Below are 19,365 nucleotides of genomic sequence, written 5' to 3' on the forward strand. Positions count from 1 at the left end.
TCTTTTTTTTTTTTTTAGATGGAGTTTTGCTCTTGTTACCCAGGCTGGAGTGCAGTGGTGCGATCTCAGCTCACTGCAACTTCCCCCTCTTCAGTTCAAGAGATTCTTCTGCCTCAGCCTCCTGAGTAGCTGGGATTACAGGCACCCACCACCATGCCTAGCTAATTTTTTGTATTTTTAGTAGAAACGGGGTTTCACCATGTTGGCCAGGTTGGTCTCAAACTCCTGACCTCAGGTGATCTGGCCGCATTGGCCTCCCAAAGTGCTGGGATTACAGGCGTGAGCCACGGCACCTGGCCTGGGGGCAGGTCTTTCCCATGCTGTTCTCGTGATAGTGAGTAAGTCTCACAAGATCTGATCGTATTATAGGAAGGAGTTACCCTGCACAAGCTCTCTTTTCCTGCCACCATCCACATAAGATGTCACTTGCTCCTCCTTGCCTTCCACCATGATTGTGAGGCCTCCCCAGCCACGTGGAACTGTAAGCCCATGAAACCTCTTTCTTTTGTAAATTGCCCAGTCTCGGGTATGTCTTTATTGGCAGCATGAAAACAGACTAATACACCATCACTATGTTGGTATACTATTGGTCACACAGACCAACCATGGTAAGTGTAGGAGACTACATAGGGTTGTGATTTCTCAGAGGCAAGGCACGTTATGCGTCATCTTGGAGGCTGACTACTACAAAATGATTAAGGGGTAAAAGGTCAGGTTGTCTATAATTTCTACACTTTTGAAAAAAAATCGATGAAGCAAGTTTAGCAAAATACTAAAGATAATTATATTTAGGCCTGGGGTATATGGGAATTAATTGTATTCTTTCTACCTTTCTATATGTTTGTACATTTTCATTAATAAAAAGTGAAAAAAAAAGCAAATTTAAGCTTTCTATCTGGGGATGACAAGATGGCTGACTGGTGCTCAAGAACCTTCTAGAGATCACCTACCCAGCCTCTCACCTGTCTTCACCAGCAGTGCCTGCCCTGTGCACAGGATTCAGCGCTTTCCCAGAAGGCTCCCTGCAGCTCCACCAAGGAGTGCTGGAGGCTGAGTCAGCAGCACGGCCAGGAAATGGTAACAGATGACATAGAATATGTTTGCCCTCAGGTATTATTTTGAGATGTTCTGAAACACAGCAGCACTTTTTCTGATTTTGTTCCAAGCGTCTTTAGAGGAGCAATTCCAAGGAACACTTTTCCTGGCCTTGCCTTCAAGGTCAGTGGAAATCACAGGAGTTTGAGCAGAGTCAGCAATTTTGTTTAACTTTGACCTTGCCCTGTTTGTTAATTCAGCTTGGACTCATTCTGTCCCTGGAATTTAGTTACCTATTTTATAATGAAAAATAAAGATAACTTTGGAGGGGTAATGAGCAGCAAACGCTGAGTCATAGCTCTTTAATTTATAGGGAACTCCATGAAATCTTAGAGTTCATTTCGCTGAGAGTTTCTGTAAGAAGGAAACTTAATTTTTTTAAGAGCCTAGGTTAAATAATCACTTGTGTGAGTAATTTTCCATGGAGTTTGGCACTAAAATTGGTGAAGTTGAAAAATTGTCCTTTTAGGTGTCACAAGCAATTTGCGCATTGTAGGATGGAAACAAGAATTTTTCTTCAGCCTGGGCAACAGGGCGAAAGCCCGTCTCTACAAAAACAAAAACAAACAAACAAACAAACAAAAACTTAATTGGGTGACATGCCTGTAGTCCCAGCTACTTAGGAGGCTGAGGTGGGAGGATCACCTGAGCCCAGGGAAGTAGAGGCTGCAGTGAGCTGTGATCGTTCCACTGCTCTCCAGTCTGGGTGACAGAGTGAGACCCTGTCTCAAAAAAAGTAAATAAATTTTTTTCTTTGGCGCTGACCCTGAATTTGTTCTGGGTAATAACACTTTGGTAACTTTTAAAATTATTCTGATGTTTAAAAAATCCCTAACCATTATTTTAGAGAAATTCCAAGCCCATAAAATAATTCAACTGCAGATGTTTCAGACTGGGTTTTGAAAGATCCTGTCTGAAAGAAAATTAGTGTATCTCTAGCAGGAAAACACTGTTTTAGTCCGTTTGGGCTGCTATAACAAAAACACCAGGCTGGGCGAGGTGGCTCACGCCTGTAATCCCAGCACTTTGGGAGGCCGAGGCCAGTGAATCACCTGAAGTCAGGTGTTTGAGACCATCCTTACCAACATGGTGAAACCCCATCTCCACTAAAAATACAAAAAGTAGCTGGGCATGGTGGTACATGTCTGTAGTCTCAGCTACTCAGGAGGCTGAGGCAGGAGAACTGCTTGAACCCGAGAGGCGGAGGTTGCAGAGAGCCGAGATGGCACCACTGCACTCCAGCCTGGGCGACACAGCAAGACTCTGTCTCAAAAACAGCAACAACAACAACAACAACAACAACAACAAAAACATCATAGATAGACTTGGGTAGCTTAAACATCATTTATTTCTTATAGTTCTGGAAGTTGGAAGTCTGGGATGGGCCAGCAGGATTGGGTTCTTGGTGAGTGTCCTCTTCCTGGCATACAGATGAGGAAGCAAGCTCCCTTGCCTCTTTTTGTAATGGCACAAATCCCATTCTTGGGGGCTCCACCCTCATGACCTAAGCATCTCCCAAAGGCCCTGCCTCCAAATACCACCATGGGCGGGGTGGTTAGGATTTCAACGTACAAATTTTGGAGGGGACACAAACATTCAGTCCATAACAACACCTTTGCAGTGGGGATGGCAGGAAGTGCGGCCACAATGGTGCAATGGCTTTTTAATGTGCCATTTGTCCAGACTGAGCTATATTCCTAGAATTCCCTTTTCCTGTATGTTTCCAGTTTGAGTGAGCCACAGAGGTGTGCTTCGGCAGCCAAGTTGAAGCTGTTGTCATAACCTTGGGCAGATGACCAGAGAAAATACGAAGGAGGAGGCAAGTATGAAACGTGTATTAATTTCTTTTTTTAAAAAAGGCTTAATTTGGAGCTGGGGCCGGGTGCGGCGGCTCACGCCTGTAATCTCGGCACTTTGGGAGGGTCTCTCAGGAGGTTACCATGGGGTTATAGCATCTGACACTTGGCTGAGGAACACTTGAGGTCAGGAGTTCGAGACCAGCCTGGCCAACACGGTAAAACTCCGTCTCTATTGAAAACACAAAAATTAGCTGGGCGTGGTGGCGCGTGCCTATAATCCCAGCTACTGGGGAAGCTGAGGCAGGAGAATCACTTGAATCCGGGAGGTGGAGGTTGCAGTGAGGTTGAGGTTGAGATCGTGCCACTGCACTCCAGCCTCGGCAACAGGGTGAGACTCCATCTCAAAAAAAAAAAAAAAAAAAAAAAAAATTGTGGCTGGGCATGGTGGCTCACACCTGTAATCCCAGCACTTTGGGAGGCTGAAGGGGAGGATCACTTGAAGCCAGGAGTTCGAGGCTCCAGTGATCTATGATTGTGTCACTGCACTCCAGCCTGGGTGACCGAATAAGACCCTATCTCTAAAATAAAATAAAATAAAATAAAATAAAATAAAATAAAATAAACAAAAAATAGCTTAATTTGTATTTACAACAGAAGTTACTTGTCTTGGAAGCCAGGCACGCACGTAAATCTCACAGAAGGCTGGCTGTCTTCCTTCTCCTGGCCTCCCTGCCTCCTCCCTCAAGGCTTCCTGATTCTCTTCTCCCTTCCTCTCTGCGGTTCCCTCCCTCTCACCCCCTCTCCCTGCACCTTTCTTTATCTTGGAGCCTCTCCCATCTCTCCCTCCCTCTTCCTCCCTACCCCACCCTCCGACCACCCCACTTCTTCCCCTCCCCTCACACTTCCCTCCCTCCCTTCTCTCGTCTCCTCCCCACTGCGCCTCCCTCCCTCCTGGCCTTCCTTCCCTTCCCCGACTTTGCAGATTTCTCTTCCCCCAGGCCTCCCTCCTCCACCTCTCCGCCCCCTCCGGGCTTGGCTCTCCCAGGAGGCTACGACTGGAGCCACTGGTCCCGCAGGGATCCCCGCGTCCTCGGTCGCCGCGTCCACGTCCCTCTCGCGTCCCCGCCCGGCGCCACGCCGCCTCCTCTGGGTTCGGCCTCCGCGCGGTGCAGCGCAGTCTCAGGCCGCGGGACAAGGTACGTGCGCGTCCCCGGGGCACACAAGCCCACACAAGCCCGGGCCCCGCTCCTCTGAACTCCCGCGTGTGTTCTGACTATGGCAAAGAAGGTCTTTGCCGCGTGCACGGGTAAGGAACTTCCCACAGTCCGTTTTCAGAAGCTGACTTTCATAAAAGTGATACGTTGTCCTTGCAGAACAGCAGCCTCCACGATCCCATGCGTCCGAAGCAGCCGCTGTTTACATTTTGGTATTTTCCTGTAGGTGTTTCGCCATGCATTTTAAAGACATAGTGGAAATCACACCGTATGCAAACTTGCGTTCGTTTTGGCCATTTAGCACGGAAGAGCCTTTCCTCCATGCCGTTAAATACTCCTTGTAACTCTCTTCCTGTAGTGAGACGTTTTTACTAATATAAAACTATTAAAAAACTGAGCGTATTTGCAACTAAATCAGTATCCACATTCGACAGCTTTTCTTTAGGGTGGGTATTAAGAAGAGAGGTGCTGGGTCTATAGATCTAAGAGTGGGACATCCTAAATGCTGGGTAGGTGTGCCAGGAACGACTGGACAGTTTACACCCCACAGCCATGTGGGTCGGGTAGGCCTTGGAAACACTGGGCACTGAGATTTATGTCCACTTGCTGATGGAAGATGCCACCTGTTGTTTTCAAAGCCCATTTAAAATAAAGTGGTTAGTAATGAGCCTCGCCGGTATCCGGGGAATCCTGTCCAGGCCTGGGAACCCTATCCAGGCCTAGGAACAGCCAGAGAAAAAGCAGATTCTGCAGGGGCGTCGTTGGCATGTCTAAGAGGGCCATTGTGGGCTCATCCAGGTAGCTTCCTAATTCATGCTATCTCGACCACAGACACTTGGAAAATACAAGCATGGCTGCTGAAAAATAAATATTTGGAGAAGTTTGATGTTTGTAGAATCATCTAAGGATAAGTACTGGCCCTGCCTTCCCTGCTGCAAGATTGAAAATCACTTGCCATGCAAGTTCCTACAATGTTTAAGCAGTAAAGGAGAAACCTCATGCCTTTCCCATTAGACCCCACTTTCCTGTGTTGTCTTGGGGTCCTCTGTAACCCTGAGCCCTGGATGCACTTCCACGTGGTTTCTATTTCTAAATTTCTAAAGCTTCCAGAAATGTATTCCTTCCTTCTCTCCTCTCCTCCCCACCGCGCCTCCCTCCCTCCTGGCCTTCCCTTCCCCTACTTTGCAGACCTCTCTTCCCCCAGACCTCCCTCCTCCTCCTCTCCGCCCCCTCCGGGCTTGGGCTCTCCCAGGAGGCAGGAGATGTATTCCTAGACTTCCCTGCTTATTATAATCCCAACTGCACAAGTCCCTTTTGCTTGTCAAAATCTGTTTTCTCTGTTTCTGTTGGAGAACTGCATTGTGCCTGGAAGTTTGACTTGTGAGTTGTTTGAATCCTTAGGGCGTGAAATCAGGAAAACCACACCCTCACCATACTTTACCACCTCTCTTACCTCTCTGACTGCCAGTGTTAGAAAGGGAATGTTTGATTACATTGTTAAAAGATAATTTTCAGCCAAAGGTGAAATCATGACTTTTATACAGATATAAAAGTGATAAATATTTTATTTTATTCATTAAAGAGAGAAATAGGCAGATGTTGTAACTGGTTCAAAAAAGAAGTCAAGAAGTGCAAATGTATACGGAGTAAAGGAGTGCCTCGTGCAGGTACACGCAGGAGAGGAGCATACCCTTGGAATTTGCAGATCAAACACTCAACTGTAAGGTTGGGCACAGTGGCTCATGCCTGTAATCCTAGCACTTTGGGAGGCCGAGGTGGATGTATCCTGAGGTCAGGAGTTTGAGACCAGCCTGGCCAACATGGTGAAACCCAGTCTCTACTAAAATACAAAAATTAGCCAGACGTGCTGGCATGTGCCTATAATCCCAGCTACTCAGGAGGCTGTGGCAGGAATATCGCTTGAACCAGTGGGGCAGAGGTTGCAGTGAGCGGAGATTGCACCATTGCACTCCAGCCTGAGCAACAGAGTGAGACTCTGTCTCAAAAAAAAACAAAAAACAAAAAACACTCAACAGAGATCCCCATGGGTTTTGATGTGTAATTTTCCAGAGGGACATGCTTGTGTTAGGCAGAGTGAGGCTCCTTCACCCCTACAGAGTGACTCTTGTGGCCCCTTCAGCTCTGCCTCACACAAGCAAGTCTCTCTGGAAAATTACACGTCAAAACCCATGGGGATCACTGTTGAGTATTTGATCTGCAAATTCCAAATCCATATGCTCCTCTCCTGTGTGTACCATCACATAGAAGTCATTCACACATACGCAGCACCTTGCAGCAATGTCTATGGGGAATCATGCATTTGTGCCGGTGGCCAGTGTGGGCATTGCCGATGAACATGGCCACCAGGGTGTCCTGCAGGGCACTCCCCAGAGCTAGGAAAAGCGTCCTGATTTCCAGAGACCTCACCAGTGGAGACCACAGAACTGACCTGGGGATGACCAGAAGGTGGCCCCAAACACATCTGCCATGATACAGAAAAGCCTTTATTGACAGCATGTGTAACGAGGACTCTGTCATGCATCTCAGACACACAGTCCTGCCCCAGCACAGGAGGAAAAGGAAACCTTCTTACTCACAATAAAGGACCTCATCATGTGTAAAAAGTGCCTCAGTGGAAAAGTACCCATGTCTATAGCACACCCTGTGGGCTGTCTGATTCCAGCTCCATTCATTGTACTTGAGCCATTTTTAGGAGTAAGTGGCAGATCTGATAGATCTGTAAATTCTATCCCGTTTCCATGCAGAATTAATGGACTCTTTCCCCTCCTGTGGAAAAAAGTTAAAAAAAAAAACATGTTGTCTAGGCTGGTCTCTAACTCCCAGTCTCAAGCAATCATCTTGCCTCAGCCTCCCAAAGTGCTGGGATTACAGGTGTGAGCCACTGCGTTTGGCCAAAAAGATATTTTGTCTTCATTTGCAATTCATCTCAACATTTCTTTTGTCAACTAAAGAATGATGAGTTTCATAAATTTGGAAAAAGAGAGCTTTATTTCTCATGAAGTGTTGCAGCCTGCAAAGCGGCCATTCTGACAGGCTGGGAAGTGTAGTCTCTGGCCAGAAGCTGGAAACAGACCCTTCCAGTGTGGGAAGAATAGTACAGGGATCTGTGCTGAACAGTGTGGCCAAACACACAGATTCAATAAGCTATAGGAGGGGTTATGAATTTTTTAAATAATGAATTAGCTAATATTTTTGAGACAGGGTTTCATTCTGTCCCCCAGGCTGGAGTGCAGTGGCATGATCATTGGCTCACTGCAGTCTTGACTTCCTGGGCCCAAGTGATCCTCCTAGCTCAGCTTCCTAAAAGGCTGGGACCACAGGTGTGTGCCACCAAGCCTGGCTAATTTTCTAAATTTTTTTTTTTTTTTTTGTAGAGATGGGGTCTCCCTGTGTTGCCCAGGCAGGTCTTGAACTCCTGGACTCAAGTGATCCTCCTGTCTTGGCCTCCCAAAGTGTTGGGAGTATAGGCATGAGCCACTGTTCTCAGCCATGAATATTTTTGAAGGAGAACCGTGTACGTGGGCAATTGAGCTTTTTGCCTCTTCATGGGAGCCATGTTCAAAAAATGACTGCGTTAGCATGATCCAAGGGTGGTATTTTTGGCCCTCTGTTGTTAAAAGCTGAAGCAGAGGACACAAAAATCCTTACTGTGCACCCTCTGTAGACAGGCCAGAACCATGTCATGGTTGGTGTTTTGTTATCAGGCAAAAAGGAGGGCAGCGTCATGCGGCTGGGTGATATCAGTGTGGGGTTGTTTGAAGAGGCTAGTTTCTGTTCAGCCTTTAGAAAAGAAAGCCTCATGGTGGTTAGTGAGTCGGGGGCGGATAATGAGAGGTGTGTGATCCCCCAACCCATAACTATATAACTGAGTTATATGGCCAATAACTCAGTTTTTAAGGTTATTCTGGGGTCTCCTTGGTGAAGAGATGATCCAGTCAGTTGGTTGGGGGCTTAGAGTTTTAGTTTACACTTTCCAGCGCATGCATTTGTGCTCTTTTGATTTTCCTTCCAGCCTGTTAGAACATCTGTTAGTTTTTTCCTGTCGTTCAAGTAGAATACAATCCTCAATGTTGTTTGTTTTTATATCTGTTGAAGAGTGATGGTTTTACTTCTTTCTGAAAATTATCTTTTAATAAATACATGTGTTGTTGACAGAAGGAAGTCAAACTCTGTAAAATGTTTGAAGAGGTTTATTCTGAGCCAAATGTGAGGACCATAACCCATGACACAGCCCCCAGAGGGCCTGAGAACATGTGCCCAAGGTGGCTGAGTTACAGCTTGGTTTTATACATTTAGGGAGACATAGGAACTTGATCAATACATGTGAGGTATACATTGGTTCAGTCTGGAAAGGTGGGACAACTCAAAGGTCGGGGATGGCAGGGTCAGGGTGGTAGCTTACAGGTCACAGGGGGATTCAAAGGTTTTCTGATTGGTGCTTGGTTGAAAGAGTTAAATTAATAATGAAAGACCTGGAATCAATAGAAAGGAGGGTCTGGGTTAAGATAAGAGGTTTGAGAGACCAAAGTTCTTATTACGTAGGTGAAGTCTCATAGATGGCTACCCTTAGAGGCAATAGATAGCAAATGTTTTCTGTTCAGACCTTTAAAAGCTGCCAGACTCTCAGGTAATCTTTTCAGGATCAGAAAGAGACCTGGAAAGGGAAGGGGATTCTCTACAGAATGTAAGTTTCCCCTACAAGAGATAGCTTTGCAGGGCTGTTTCAAAATACGTCAAAAATATTTTGGGGTAAAATACTTGATTTGTTTCAGGGCCTGCTCTCTATATCCTTGGATGCTGTATTTGAGTCAGGTTGGAATTTCATACCTTATTTCTACAAAAAGTCTGTTTCATCAGTCTTGAGACCTCTGTTTGAATGTTAATGCTGGTCATTTGTGCCTGAACTTCAATAGAGGAGGGAATAATGAGGTATGTTGGACTCCTCCTTCCTGTCTTTTTTTTTTTTTTTTGAGACAGAGTCTCGCTGCAACCTCCTGGGTTCAAGCGATTCTCCTGCCTCAGCCGTCCAAGTAGCTGGGATTACAGGTGTGCACCACCATGCCTGGCTAATTTTTTTTTTTTTTTTTTTTTTTTAGTAGAGACAAGGTTTCGCCATGTTGGCCAGGCTGGTCTTGGATCCTTGCCTCAAGTGATCCACCAGCCTTGGCCTTCCAATGTGCTGGAATTATAGGCATGAACCACCGAGCCTAGCCCCTCCTTCCTGTCATGGCCTGAATTAGTTTTACAGGTTTCTTTGGAATCGCCTTGGCCAAGAGGAGAGGTCCATTCAGTTAGTTGGGACGCTTGGAATTTTATTTTTGGTTTACAGTGCATTTGCAGGAGGAAGCTAAAATCCTGAAAGGTATATACAGAAAATATAGTACAGTTAGTTGAGAGTCAAGGGTATGTTCCCTGAGACTTGCCAGGGTAGAAACTGTTCGCCCTGCCCATTGTGGACTTGGCCCCTGGCACAAGGCGTGGCCTGGCTGCTGTGCCCACGTGGAGGGTCTGGGCAGGAGTCCAGCCTTCGACACACACGGGCCTCTCCTGTAGGAGAATAACCTTGCAGGATCAGCCTAGAGGGCTGCTCGCCTGGCTGTAAGCATTCCTTTTGCAAAATGGATGTCAACTGAAAATAAAGTAAAAACATTCAGATTAGAGGCTTCCTGGAATGGCCAGGATTTTCTGTGATCCCTAGGTCCTCATAGAACAAACAGCCCAGATAAGAAGTCAGCCCAGACCAGCCTGGCGAACATGGTGAAACCCCGTCTCTACTAAAAATATAAAAATTAGCCGGGCATAGTGGCGGGCACCTGTAGTCCCAGCTACTTGGGAGGCTGAGGCAGGAGAATCGCTTGAACCTGGGAGGCGGAGTTTGCAGTGAGTGGAGATCGTGCACTGCAATCCAGCCTGGGTGAGAGAGCAAGACTCCGTCTCCAAAAAAAAAAAAAAAAAAAAAAAAACTGAAAAGAAAAAGAAAAAAAGAGAGCTCTACAGGCCTGCAACTTGCTGCTTGTGTCTGAGGGGTGGGGCAGTCTTGGAACTGAGCCCTCACTGCCCCCCCGCCGCCACACCCCCTTACCTTTGGTCATAGTGTTGATGATCGCTGTATTGTGAGAGCAGAGGGAAACATGGCTTGAGAGTTTTTCTGAAATGGTGTCAAATGACAATGTTGAATTATTGAGTCTTACTAATTATAGTTCTATAACGTAGCTTATGAAAACCAAACCAAGAAAACTACAGTCCAGTTGTCCTTGATTGGATAACTAGTTACTAATTTCTTTCCTCTCAAAATCTAATTACTTTATTTCTAATTATGAAACACTAAGAATATTCAGTAATGTGAAGGGAATTATATAACAGCCACCCTTTCACATCACCCATATTTAAAAGATAATACCATTTTGCCCTATATACTTCAAATCAAAACTTTTTAAGGAAATAAAATGTAATAAAGCCCACGATCTCCATTTTTTCTCCCCTCTCTTCCCAGTAACCATTGTCCTAATGGTGATAATTCATTCTCATGCGTGATACTTTTCCTACAGTATATTTATTAATAAAATGTATATTTTTGGTTATTTAGCATCAAAATGTATGTTTTTTGGTTGTTATTTAGAATCAAAATGCTATGTCTTTTTACATAGCATTATGTTTTTGAGATTTTTTAAGTTTTGTATTTTTATTTTTAAATAAAAATAAATATATAAAAATATAAATATATATAAATAAATATATAAAAAATAAATAAATAAAAATAAAAATAAAAATGTCTCGCTTTGTTGCCCAGACTGGAGTGTAGTGGCATGATCATAGCTTACTGCAGCCTTGAATTCCTGGGTTCAAGTGATCCTCCTCTCAGTCTTCTGAGTAGCTGGGACTACGGGTGCATGCCACCACGCCCGGCTAATTAAAACAGTTTTTTTGTAGAGACGGGGTCTCCCTATGTTGCTCATGCTGGTCTCATACTCCTGGCCTCGAGCTATGACCATGCCTCGACCTCTCAAAGTGCTGGGGTTACGGGCCTGAGCCACCATGTGGGTCTGGAGATTTATTATATTGATAAATTACAGGTGCAGCCTGTTCATCGAACTGTTGTGTAATATTCTTTTTATGAATGTATTTGTTTTCTAGGGCTGCCATAACATTACCAGATACTGGGTGACTTAAAGCAACACAGTGCCTCATAGTTCTGGAGGCCCCGAGTCCAAATTGAAAGTGTCAGCAGGGCTCTGCTCTTTCTGAAACCTGTAGAGGAGAGCCCTTCCTTGCCTATTCCAGCGTCTGGTGGGGGCCAGCAATCCTTGGCTTGCAGGTGCATCCTTCCCGTCTCCACCTCCATCTTCACACGGCCTTCTCTTCTGTGTGTCTGTTGTGTCTTCGTCCACATTTTCCCCTTCTTAGAAGGACACCGGTCATTGGATTTATGGTCTACTGTACTCCAGCATGACCTCATCTTAACTACAGGACGCCTGCAAGGACCCTGTGTCTAGTTAAGGTCACATGCACGGGGAGTGGGGGATAACACTTAAACATGTATTTTGGGGGAACACAATCCAACCTACATCAATCAATAAATTACAGTTTATTCATTCTCCTGTTGATGGTCAATTAGATTGGTTCCAGGTGTTGTCATCATATTAGTGGTGCCAAGAACATTTTTCCATAATCACTGCATGTGCCTGTGTGGGCATGTGCAAATTTCTCTCTCTCTTTTTTTTTTTTTTAGATAGGGTCTCACTCTTAACACCAAGCCTGGAGTGCAGTGGTGCAGTCTTGACCCCCTGGGCTCAAGCAATCCTCCCACCTCAGCCTCCTGAGTAGCTGGGACCACAGGTGCACACACCACCATGCCTGGCTAATTTTTCTGCTTTTTTTTTTTTTTTTTTTTTTTTTGGAGAGATGGGGTTTTACCATGTTGCCCAGGATGGTCTCGAACTCCTGGGCTCAAGTGATCCCCCCACCGCCTCGGCCTCCCAAAGTGCTGGGATTACAGGCATGAGCCACCATGTCCCACCACATGTGACATGAATTTCTCTAGGGAAACATCTAGTGGTGGGATATCTGGGGTGCGGGGCATCTGCTTCTTTAACTTTGCCAGACTCCTTCCAGGGTTTGTATCATTTCACATGCCCTCCCATTTCCCTACAAGTGTACCATCATCTCGGTGTTAGCAGACTTTTGCCAGTCTGCAAGATGGAAAATAGTATTTCATTCTTGTTTTTATTATAGTTTCCTTAAGAACAGTGAGGTTGAATATCTGTTCATATGTTTATGGGCCATTCAGGTGTACTTTTTTGTAAATTGCCCATTCATATGAATTTTTCTATTGGGTTGTCTTTTTCTTGGTGACTTATAAGAATTCTTTATATATTTTGTCTAGACACTAAGTCCTCTGTTCCTAAAATAATACCTTCTCCTAGTCTATCTTGTTTTCTCACTTTGTTTATGGAGACTTTTATCTTGATATTAATGTTAATCATTATCTTATTAATCTTTCATCTTAGTTACTATCTTATTAATGCAATTTTAAGAGCTTTTTGTCATGGAAAATCTCAAGCATATATAAAAGTAGAGAGATTAGTACACAGGACACTCCAGCTGCACCACCATCAGCACGTGGACACCTTGTCCACCCTACCCCACATGGAGCTATTTTGGGTTTTTGTTTGTTTGTTTTTTGAGATGGAGTCTCGCTCTGTCGCCCAGGCTGGAGTGCAGTGGCGCGATCTCGTCTGACTGCAACCTTTGCCTCCTGGATTCAAGTGATTCTCATACCTCAGCCTCCGGAGTAGCTAGGATTACAGGCGCTCACCACCATGCCTGGCTAATTTTTGTATTTTTAGTAGAAACGGGGTTTTGCCATGTTGGCCAGGCTGCTCTCGAACTCCTGACCTCAGGTGATCCACCAGCCTTGGCCTCCCAGAGTGCTGGGATTACAGGTGTGAGCCACCTCACTCAGCCCAAATGGGGCTATTTTGAAGTAAATCCCAGACCTCTGGTCATGTCATCTGTGTGTACATCATGATATCATGATGCATCTATGAAAGACAAGGACTCAAAAACACATGGCTGCAATGCCATCACCTTCCCCTGCCAAAATTCACAATAATTTGCAATTTCTTCAAATATCCACTTAGTATTCAGTTTTCTGCAGTTGTCTTTCCTTTTTTTTTAAATTGGTTACCATGAAATGGGATTTATAATCCTTTTCTTTATGGTTTATGTTTTTTCGGTCTAATTTAAGAAATTCTGCCTTATTCCAAAGTACAAGAAAAAAGTATTCAGTATTTCCTTCTGATTGTTGAAATTTCGCCTTTCCTACTTAGATTTCTAGCCACGCACTGGGGTATGTGGGGATCCATGGTGATTTCTTTTCTCACCTGGGTAGCTCAGTGCTGCAGCCGTGCCCCATTGATGGCCAGTCCCTCCTCCCCCCACAGGTCCCTCCTGCCCCCTCTCATGACTACAGAGCCCATTGTATCTGACCGCCTCTCTCTGCCTGCTCTGCGCCTGCTCTTCGCCTGTTCCCACTGCTGGACCTGGCTGGAGGAAACAGCCATACGTTTCCCCGACCGCAGTACTTCTCCCTGGTCCCCTGTTTTCCTGCTTATCCTCTTCCCAGCCCTCGTCCCGCCTCTCACCCTGAGCTGCTGACTCTGCTTCTCAGTTCTGTGAGCAAACAGATGCCAACAGGGAGCATCCACACTCTCCCGCCCCACACCCACCACCACCTGTGGCTGTGTCCACGTCCTCAGCCTCCCTTGGGTGCGTGAGGACTGTCCACGCTGCCAAAGAAGGCAGCTCCTCCGCTATGCGCCAGACCCTTCTGTCACACTCCCCAGTTCCCTCTCTCCCGGGGTCATTGATTGTGTTTTGTTTGTTTTCCTTTCTATGGTATCATTCTCATCCACGTACAAATAGGCTGAGATTTCTTCCACTTTCTTCCCTGTATGTTCCCTCCATCTTTTGCACAGTCTCTTTGCTCTTTTTTTTTTTTTTTTTTTTTTTTTTTTTTTTTTTTTTTGAGATGGAGTTTCAATCTTGTTGCCCGGGCTGGAGTGAAATGGTGCGATCTCAGCTCACTGCAACCTCTGCCTTCCCGGTTCAAGCGATTCTCCTGCCTCAGCCTCCCAAGTAGCTGGGATTATAGGCATCCACCACCCTGCCTGGCTAATTTTTGTATTTTTAGTAGAGACGGGGTTTCCCCATGTTGGTCAGGCTGGTCTCGAACTCCTGACCTCAAGTGATCCACCTGCCTCCGTCTCCCAAAGTGCTGGGATTACAGATGTGAGCCACCACGCCCGGCCTCTGCTCCTTTTTCTGTCAAAAGTCTTCTAAGAGTTCTCTGTGTTCACTGTCTTTAGTTCTCTCCTCTCTCATTCTCTCTCTTTTTTTTTTTGAGATGGAGTCTCACTCTGTTGCCCCGGCTGCAGTGCAATGGCGTGATCTCGGTTCACTGCAACCTCCGCTTCCCAGGTTCAAGCAGTTCTCCTGCCTCAGCCTCCCAAGTAGCTGGGATTATAGGCATGCGCCACCACGCCTGGCTAATTTTTGTATTTTTAGTAGAGACGGGGTTTTACCACGTTGGCCAGGCTGGTTTTGAACTCCAGGCCTCAAGCAACCCACCCACTTTGGCCTCTTAAAGTGCTGGGATTACAGGCGTGAGCCACCGCGCCCAGTCTCCTCTCAGTTTCTTTTAAGCCCACTATGATTATGCTGTCACCCATGCCCTCGTCCAAGCCTGTCCTTGTGGAGGTCACCAATGACCTTCACTTTGCCAAACGCGGAGGGCAACACTCAGCATTCATTGTTCTCCCCTCAACACCCATTCTTCACTTGGGTCCAGGACACCACACTTGGGGTCTTCCTCCCCCGTCACTGGCTGTTCCTTCTCAGGCTCATTCCTCACTCGCTGATTCCTTCCGATCTCCCTGAAGTGTTAGTGTTGAAGGACCCCAGGGCTCAGTCTTCTAGATTTCTCTTTTCTTCATCCACCATTATTCCCTGAAGGATGTCATTCATTCTTAAAGTTTAAATATCACCTACAGGCCCGGCACAGTGGATCACCTGAGGTCAGGAGTTTGAGACCAGCCTGGCCAACATGGCGAAAACCCATCTCTACCAAAAATACAAAAATTAGCTGGGTATGGTGGTGCTCGCCTGTAGTATCAGCTACTCGGGAGGCTGAGGCAGGAGAATTGCTTGAAACTGGTAGGTGGAGGTTGTAGTGAGCCGAGATTGTGCCACTGCACTCCAGCCTAGGGGACAGAGTGAGACTGTGTCTCAAACAAACAAACCAAACCCACATACAGTCATTCTTGGTATTTGTAGTAGTAAAGTCCCTACAAACACTGAGTTAGCAAATTCTAAACCATTCCTCCTGGGGAAAATACAGGGTTAGCTTCCTGTAAACCTGTGGCCTGGTCACAGCGGTTTCCTCAGTTGACCCATATATAACCCTGGTTTTATGTGTGTTTTTGTGGAAGATACCATTCTAGTATATATTGTTGACTCATTAACAGGAAGCTCATGGCCAACAGGACTGTAATTGTGCCTGAACAAAGCTTCTCCAATACACGCATTTTCTCCATAAGGCACATCACAGCCTTCCTGTGCTTAGCAACGCTAGACAGCATGTGAGCACTAAGTGCGGGGCCCTTTTAAACAGCAAAATCAACCCCTCAAAAAGCACAAAAATGTGCACTAAGACCATGCAAAGGACACTTGTTTACACTGTGAGAGCTCAAATGAGAAGCAGAGTGTTGTGGGCAGTTGGGCTGCTCTAACATACGTGGCTTCAACAACAAACATTTCTCACAGTTCTGGAGGCTGGAAAGTCCAAGATCGAGGAGCTGGCATATCCAATGTCTGCTGAGGGCCTGTTTCTGGTTTGTAGATGGTCATCTTCTGGCTGTGTTCTCACCCGGCAGAAAGAAGGGAAGCCAGCTCTCTGGGCCCCTTATATAAGGCACTCATCCCATTCTTGAGGGCTCTGCACTTGTGACCTACTTGCCTTCCAAAGACCCTACCTCCAAATATCATTCCACTGGAATTAAGGTTTCAACATGTGACTTTTTGGGGACACATTCAGTCTATTGCACCCTGTGTGTCCTCAGCTGGGAATGTGGACATTGACAGTTCACATTTTTCGAATGTCCATGAATGACGGTGAGGTTACAAAACACATTCAGCAGGTATGGCCAGGCACAGTGGCTCACATCTGTAATCCCAGCACTTTGGGAGGCCAAGGTGGGCGGGATCACCTGAGGTCAGGAGTTTGAGACCAGCCTGGCCAACATGGTGAAACCTCGTCTCTATTAAAAATACAAAAATTAACCAGGCATGGTGGTGGGTGCCTGTAATCCTAGCTACTAGGGAGGCTGAGGCAGGAGAATCGCTTGAACCCAGAAGGTGGAGGTTGCAGTGAGCCGAGATCATGCCACTACGCTCCAGCCTGGGCAACCAGAGCGAGTCTCTGTCTCAAAAAAAAAAAAAAAAAAAAAAAAATCAGCAAGTAGAAGAATTCATCAATACAGGATCTGCAAACAATGAGGGTCAGCTGTATACTCACATCACTCTCAAAGTTTTAGTTTTAGCTTGGGCCCCTGGCCCTTGAACTTCTATCATGTTACCCAACTTTTCTCTGGGATGTGTAATAGATACCTCAGCCTTAATATGCCCCAAACTGAAGTCCTTATCTCCTCAAACCAACTCTTCCCACATCCCTTCTCATTTAAACACACTCCATCCTCCAGTTTCTTAGGCAGGAACCCTTGTAGTCATCATGGACTCCTCCTTTTGTCTGATGTCCCCACACATACAATCTGTCAGCAGAACTGAGTGGCTCTGCCGTAAAATCTGTCCACACTTGACCATTCCCTCACTCTCACCATCACCATCGTGGTGTGAGCTGCTTCATCTCTTGACTGGATTGTTGCTGGAGCCATCCAACTGGACTTTCTTTTCTTCCTTTGCTACTTGATGATCTCTTCTTAAAACAGCATCTTCAATGATCCTTTTTTTTGTTTGAGACAGGATCTCTCTGTGTCATCCAGGCTGGAGTGCCATGGCATAGTCATGACTCACTGCAGCCTCGACCTCCCAGGCTCAAGGGATCCCCCTACCTCAGCCTCCTGAGTAGCTGGGAATACAGGCATGTGCCACCATGCCCAGTTGAGTTTTGAATTTTTTTTGCAGATATGGGGTCTTGCTGTGTTGTCCAGGCTGGTCTCAAACAATCCTCCCACCTCAGCCTCCCAAAGTATTGAGATTACAGACATGAGCCACTGTGTCAGGCCAATGATACTGTAAATCAAGTCAAATAAAGCCACTCATTTCCCCAAAATTCTCCAGTGGCTTCCATCTCACACTGAGGAAAAACTAAATTCTTCCAGTAAAACTCTGGGAACTCACACTATTCTCTGCTGTTCTCTCCCCTTGCTCTTTCTGTTGCAGCCACACTGGTCTTGCTGTTCCTCAGACATGTCAGACATGCTTCTACCTCAGGGCCTTTGCACTTGCTGTTTGTTCTGTCTCAACTGCTCTTCCTCCAGATATCTGCAGGGCACCACCCCTCGCCTCCTTTGCCCAAATGGTGCCTTTCCAACAAGCTGTTCCCCAATACACCATTGTAAATTGCAACTCACACCCTCAACCAACATTGTCTTCTTTCCTTCTCTGCTCTGTTTTTCTTCTTAGCATTGATTACCATTTGAAAAGCATATTGTTTTTGTATATTTCATCCCACTAGAATGTGCTTCCTGAGGTCAGGGGTTTTTTATTTGTTTCATGCTCTGCTGTTTCCCCAGAACCTTCGACAGTGTTTGTCACAGAGTGGTGCCTCAGTAAACATTCTGTGGATGACTGGATGAATACACATGAGTCTGGTTCTAGAGTCTTTGGTCTGTTCTATTGATGTATTCATCTATCCAGCAATACCATACTGTTTTAATAGGTTTTGTTGTTTGGTAAATTAATTTCTCCTTCTTCATTTTCTTTCAGTTATTGTGGCTATTCTTGTTTCTTACCTCTTTTTTTTAGTTTTAACATATGTTGAAATCCTAACCCTCAAGGTGATGGTACCAGGAGGTTGGGTCTTTGGAAAATGAATAGGTCTGAGGGCAGACCTCTTACTATAGGGAATGTCCTTATAATGGAGACCCCAGAGAGCCAGCTAGTTCCTTCTACCCCGTGAGGACACAAGGAGAGGGCACCACCTATGAACCAGAAAGTGGACCCTCACCTAACATTGCATCTGCCAGTCCCTTGAACTGCGACCTCCCAGCCTCCAGAACTGTAAGAAATAAACCTCTGCATTTATGAGCTACCCAGTTTACTGTATTTTGTTATAACAGCCTGAATGGACTAAGGCTTCATTCTATTTTCTTCTAACTTCTTGATATTTAGCTTACTTTTATTCTTTCCTCTTGTTCAAGTATATGTAGTCTAGGCTGTAAAGATGTCTCTAAGTACTGCTGTATTGATTGTATCAAGTTTTGCTATGTAGTGTTTTCATGGTAACATGGTAATCCAGTTCTAAATCTTTTGAGTTTTATTATAATTTCTTCATTGTATTTGTATAGCACTTGTTATATAAAATCTTTACTGAAACTTTGATTGTGGGTTAATATGCAGGCAGTTCACATCTGCTTGTAAAGACTGTGTTCTCCAGTTGTTCATGAAGGGAATTACATATGTCTTTGGGTTTAGTGTTCCTAGTTCCTCTTTTTTGATGGAACCTTAATTTTTTTTTTTTTTTTTTTTTTTTTTTTTTTGTGAGACAGAGTCTCGCTCTTGTTGCCCAGGCTGGAATGCAATGGCGTGATCTCGGCTCACTGCAACCTCCACCTCCCGAGTTCAAGCGATTCTCCTGCCTTAGCCTCCCAAGTAGCTGGGACTACAGGCGCCTGCCACCACACCCGGCTAACTTTTGTGTTTTTAGTAGAGACGGGGGTTTCACCATATTGGCCAGGCTGCTCTTGAGCTCCTGAACTTGTGATCCACCTGCCTTGGCCTCCCAAAGTGCTGGGATTACAGGCGTGAGCCACCATGCCTGGTCCGGAACCTTAATTTTTAAAAAGTCTAATTTGAACCAGGCATGATGGGTCACACCTGTAATCCTAGCACTTTGGGAGTGTGAGGTGGGATGATTGCTTGAGCCTAGGAGTTTGAGACCAACCTGGACAATATAATGAGACCTTGTCTATATAAAATTTTTATTCTAAAAAAAGGAG

General features: G+C 45.5%; 1 protein-coding gene across 2 annotated transcripts in view; it reads left to right on the forward strand.

The window, feature by feature from the left end:
• Positions 1 to 3,621: 3,621 nt before the first annotated feature.
• Positions 3,622 to 19,365, forward strand: part of CMBL (carboxymethylenebutenolidase homolog) — a 28,853-nt gene continuing 13,109 nt past the window's right edge. The window contains exon 1 of one of the 2 annotated variants that reach the window (XM_004059047.5): positions 3,622 to 4,090. The gene's annotated coding sequence lies outside the window, so the exon portion shown is untranslated. Of the gene's footprint in view, positions 4,201 to 19,365 lie in introns of both variants that reach the window. The other variant, XM_019013230.3, reaches the window with a different exon arrangement.

Source organism: Gorilla gorilla, chromosome 19 (genome assembly GCF_029281585.2).
Source record: "Gorilla gorilla gorilla isolate KB3781 chromosome 19, NHGRI_mGorGor1-v2.1_pri, whole genome shotgun sequence".
NCBI lineage: Eukaryota > Metazoa > Chordata > Mammalia > Primates > Hominidae > Gorilla > Gorilla gorilla.